This window comes from Helianthus annuus, chromosome 5, assembly GCF_002127325.2.
Source record: "Helianthus annuus cultivar XRQ/B chromosome 5, HanXRQr2.0-SUNRISE, whole genome shotgun sequence".
Classification (NCBI taxonomy): Eukaryota; Viridiplantae; Streptophyta; class Magnoliopsida; order Asterales; family Asteraceae; genus Helianthus; species Helianthus annuus.
In genome coordinates, this window is record NC_035437.2 from 120635895 (window position 1) to 120641903 (window position 6009).

At 34.3% G+C, this 6009-nt stretch overlaps 1 long non-coding RNA gene across 1 annotated transcript; it reads right to left on the reverse strand.

Moving 5' to 3' along the window:
- Positions 1-990: 990 nt before the first annotated feature.
- LOC110939104 lies at positions 991-1280 on the reverse strand. The gene is made up of 2 exons (XR_004892813.1): positions 1233-1280; positions 991-1140 (listed from the first exon to the last, which is right to left on the reverse strand). It is a non-coding gene; the product is annotated as an uncharacterized LOC110939104 (long non-coding RNA).
- Between the last annotated feature and the right edge of the window lie 4729 nt (positions 1281-6009).

Consider the following 6009-nt stretch of genomic DNA (forward strand, 5'->3'; position numbering starts at 1 on the left):
ATTGACTAATACGTGACATAACTCTAAAAGAGACATCGTAACCCAAATCTCGAGGACGAGATTTAATACAAGGTGGGGAGGATGTAACATTTCATTATTTTATCATATAAAAATTATAGGTTGTTTAAATTTATTAACCATTAGTAACTAGTTTTATTTTTCGACTCATATAGTTTTAAAAACTATTTTATATATAATTGGTTGGAATGTTATACTAATTAATGGGTGTATATGTGTAACATTTCTATTTTCTATATTAAAATAAAATATAGAAAACTTATATTATTAGACGGGTAGATTACGGGTAAGTTGAATGTTAGAAATATGAAGTACCTAGATGGGCCTAGGAACCGTTTAATAATTAAATTATAAAAATACATTATATTTGAACCTACTCCGTTTTTAATGAAACTTGGTTCAAAATGTAGATAAGATTATTCTCATTCTAATGACATATTCATTGTTTTATAAAACATCATATTTTAGAAATTATAAGCGCCAAATAAGTGAAGCAGGTGGATTAGTTATAAAAATAAAATATTAAAATAATCAATTCTTACAAATTAAGGAATGTTGTACGTGTATGCATGCATATGTGTAGGCTCCATATCCTTCCAAGAAGTTGGAAGTTCCCTATAAATAAGAACAGACAATGAGTTTCCAATTGCACATTTCCTTTCCTGTCTTCTTTGTCGCCCTCCTCTCCCTCTTTAAATGCTATTTTATTTTTATTTTAAACCTATAATAATAAAGGCCTGCCCCGTTTTAAGTGTTTTAACCCCTGATCACTGATACCCTGTCCGATTGATCTGGAGCCTTGTAACGCATGTCAAGGCTCTGCCTTACTAAGTCCGTTGGGGTTCTGTCTCGTGACGTAGGGATAAAGTTGAATTGAGTTACTATACTTAACACGAGTGCATTATATATTTTATTAAACTAGTATTTACACCCACCCTCGCGTTGCCGCGAGGAAAACGGATAATCAACATCAAACTACAAACTCATATAATTGTAATATCCAAAAATATACTCCTATTACACCTGATAACCAAAAGTATACTCATTGCACTCTTGATGGTGGTTGGGCATTAAGCAAAACATTGATGACCCAAGCAGTGAGAGCGATGCACCATGTTAGTACTGAATATATAATCAAATAATCACAAATAGTATCTTACTACAAGGGCATAGTGAAAATATTTTGTAAGCAAACATGGTAAGATGCAACGAACCATCTTTCCAATAATCCTTGCCAAGCATGTCTAGTTCAGAGATGGCTTCATCACATGCCTGCAATAGAGCACAAACATATAATTAACAAAAGGTACTTATCACTTCTATATATGTTAAATTTAAGATTTACCATGGATGGTGAACATGGCTTCATGATAGTTGTGATCAAGGATCCATATACTTGGATCTTCAATTTAGAAGAATGAATAAATATTAAAATACGTTATGGGACTCATGGGTCAAACTGGTGAAATCGGTCGAATTCACCCAAAGCGTCTCTTGTTTTATGTATACAATCTAGTATATCGCTATATACAAAAATTAGATAAACGAAGATTATTACATCGCTTCATTCAATACATGCTTGGTTCTTTCCACGAAACAAAACTCTATCATATCATCCAGTTTGGTGAAAAATTAAACTGAAGCTGCAATCCATGGGCCAACTTAACAGGATCAACCAGTATTCAAAAAATTTTGGACCTATAGAATAAAAAATCATCATCATACTGTGTTTTGGCAAACATATCTAGGAATAAAAAACATGGAAACAAAGGAACATGTAGACAAATCACAATAACGTCAATAATGAGTTGACCTTTTTTTCCTCTAAATTTGATTAATTTGACCCATTACCATGATTTTACTCTTTTGTTAACTATCACAACCTTCTAACCACTAATGAATTAAGTAAAACTAAAATCTTCTTAACTTTATATCTAGTGTGGGAATCTTCCTCTATAAAAATTTTCAAAAGAGCCTCTTTGACTTCAAAAGTCATATTTTTGTAGCTGACAAATAACATAGTCCAGATTGAACCCCTGAATATGCAATGCTTAAGAGTTTCTCAAGATAGTGACTAATTTAATGCTTGGTATCTCCATGCTAATATTACCAAACTAACAAACCTAACTTACAAAAATCATAAAATCGGAGCAAAGTTCAGTCCTAGATTACTTTTCCATAAGTGTATAAGATCGGAAAGTAATTTCAAAAGAGAATATATTCAACATCAACGAAGATAAGTTTGGTAAACTGTAAGAAGAAAACGTAATATGTACCTGGTGAAAACGACAGAGACTGAAGTGAAAATAAACAGGAGGAATGATAGGGATGACTGCACCACGACAATCCTACGACACCAAAACTGACGATTGTCGCCGCCCCTACCCACCAACAGCCCCTCTTCTACCATGTTTGCCCGCTCAAGCAACCGATTCCACTCATCTTCTCCGCCGTGAAACCACACCACCATCATCGGTCGCTGTGAAATCCCCAAACGCACCACCGTTACCTATGCCGGGATCCACAAGCAGCATCCCCGGTCACCGGCCAGCACCCACTCCCATCGGTGTCTCTCTCTCTCTCTCTCTGATCGACACTTCGACGCACACAAGCAAGACCACCGGAGTCCTCAAGATAAAGTGGCCGGCCGGAGGCCATGCCTGGCACCCGCTCCCGTCAGCGTCGTGTCTCTCTCTAGCGGTTTCACTCTCTCTGTCTCTTAAGTCTGAAAGCAGGGGACAAAATGGGTGAGTGGCACATTTATTTGAACGGTAAAATTACGAAAGTACCCCTAAGAACTGTTCCTAATACCTTTAATCATTTGTTATTATATATAATTAGAGCGTTATTAAAACGATAAACAACCTACAAGGGGGCTCTACACTGTATCATTTATGTCAGATCTTGCTAATTAAAAAAAATACATATAGACGCATTTTAATTTTCTAATCTTTATACAAACTCAAATTCATGCAATGTCAAATTGAGAAACAACCATAAATGGATCATGGATGAATTGACTCCATATAGCAAACAGAACAAACAATAGAAAATGGGAATTAAATTTATACATAATTAAAACTAACTAATTAAGCACATACCTTTGCTTTTACTTGAGATTGCTAGTAGATATTCTGCAAAGTCTCAGTTGATAGCCTATGAATGTAAAGAAAAAAAATAAAAGGATTAGCATGGTTTTATAATCGAGGGAAAAAATAAAAGGGGGCTGGACACGTAGGTGTGACGCGCAGCTAAAAAAAAATAAAACGCACAAAACCCAACAGCATGCGTGCAACTCTATGTATGGTTGCCGGAAGTTTAAGTCGACTAAATAGCCTTATATGACGCCTCTCTTGAGTTGAGTACTATAGATCCAACACAACTTTCACCACTGACATTTGCTGTTCAACATCTTCTCACAAAACCATTCGAGATCCAAAAGTTGTCAGAATTTAGAAGAACCATTGTATCAAACTCCAATCCAACAGAAGTTAGTTGTTAGATCTAAAGAGGAGCGAAACATGCAAGCCGATCGGAATGATATATAGTGATAAATGGTTCACCTCGTCTCTTAGGTGTCGTAGGTAACACTGATCTACTCAGATAACATAGATACACCTTGAATCAGTTCGCCAAATCCCTAATCTAACCATAAGAACACCAATAAAATCAAAAGAAAATTAGTAAAGAACAAAAAAAACATCAATAATATCAAATTCAGCAAAACCATTACATATAGAAACCCCAAAATAATATCAAATTCAGATAAGTAAAGCTCAAAATCGAAGAACAAACCAGACCAGAAATCGAAGAAACAGGAAAAAAACATGCCATAAAGTGGACAAACTCCGATCATCTACGTCGGCGGGTTCGAAGCGGAACCCTAACCGCCGCAGAACTGAGCATTCCACTCATCGCAACCGTCGTTTAGTAGGACAGTGAGGCGGTGGGGCGTTGGAGTTCACTCATCGCCGTCGACGGCTGGTAGGGCTGTGAAGCGGTGGGCTGATGGAGTTCTGTACATGTCTCTCTCTCCAACTCTGTCTATGCCTGTGTTAATGAAGAAAACAAAATAAAGAAGCCACCTAAACCCACTCACAATACACAATACACGTGGCATCCAACAAAGAAATCACAACCCATGATGCCAAACGTACAACAAAGATTTGCACAAAAGTCACCTTATGCATATTGTACAACTACATGAAGCCTAAAGATGTTAAAAAATTATAATATATAATAGCTCAGGAGTTATACCCAAGATTATACCAGAAGGCTTTCTAGTTGAACCCTAAAGTTACAAAGTGAGTTCATTCTCTTTTTCTCACCGTTTGTGAGTCATTCCCCTTTTTATCACCTTTTTGTGATACAATTATATTTAAAAATGCTTTCCAAAATTCTAAATATTTATCAGTTATACTTACAATAATTAAATTTTTGTATTCTGCAATAACTGCTGGTATGGGAGGTTTTATATATATTACTTGACCCTCGTTACTATTGGCCAAAAAGTTAACCAATAGTAGCATGACCACAAGCACGGGGAAATTGTGGCACAGTGGCCATAACCTATAACTAATATTATTTTACGTTAAATAATTAATAAATTTAATGAATAATTAAAATAAATCTAAATAGTGTGTATATAAAATAGAGCTTTATTAATCATTATTAAAGTATATTAGTTACATTAAAGAAAATATATTTAATAAACCTAAATTACTATTAACATTATAAAAGAATGTATATCATAATAAAATATGTCAAATATGATATATTCTACTTTTATATACTAAGATTATATTTTAAATCTTAGTCGCAATAATATATTAAGTAATAATATCACAATTCTTTAATTAATATATTAGAAAATGATATATTTCATTTTCTGGGCTAACTGATTTTGTGCCATAGAAAATATATTTGACAAAGTAATGTCATGTGACACTACTAAGTTTAGAGTCACTAGTTTAGAGAATGATCAACAGTGACATGACCAAAGGCACTAGTTGAGAGAATGATCAACAGTGTTATGACCAGAGTCACAAGTTGAGAGAATGATCAACAGTGTTATGATCAGAGTCACTAGTTGAAAGAATGATCAACAGTGATATGACCAGAGTCACTAGCTGAAAGAATGATCAACAGTGATCTGACCACCGTCACAGGAATCGCCTAGTGACAGATATTTTGAATAATAGTAAAATATGATTACTTGATAAATTCACTATTGGACGAAAGTGAGCTAATGAGTGATATGACCACGGTCACATCGGAACTGCCACCATGTGTCAAATAATGATTGAGTTGGGTAAATATAAACAAATATAAAAACCTTGATGTTGTAAAGTATAACAATATATTTTTATAAAAATGGAATGAACTCGTCAGTATTTATTACTAATAAAATATTTTCAAAACGTGTTTCAGGTAATTTACTGTAAAGATAATAGTAGCCAGCTATGGAGCACAGAAGACTTAAATAGAGTGGCTATAAATATCTGAATAAAAGAAGAAATTATGTTTTATTTATTTGCGTTTATCCATATATAAATAGTTGAATGGAATACGGGTTTTAGCCCATTTGTTTAAATATTAAAAGTTTGGTGTTTTACAAACTCTGAAATCATTTCCTAACTACGATCCTGATGAAAAATTTTCCGCTGCGTAATTAATAAACACCGGTACCACTTGACTGGCTCGCGGCTCCCGCTCCTAGGGTGGGGTCGGGGGCTGTGACAGAAGGTGGTATCAGAGCCACTTGTTTATGTAACGCCCGTTTATATTTTCAACAATTATATAATAAAAGGTACTTAATTATATATAAATATACCTTGAACTACATAAGTACAAATAAAAGTTTATAAGTAACACCTACTAGTTATCTACCGACTAGTTTAAACATTCCAAAACATAGTTAACAATTTATTTACAACATCATCATAGTCTAGAAAAGGTTAAGTTTAACGCGGAAGCTTCAAAATTTTAGTG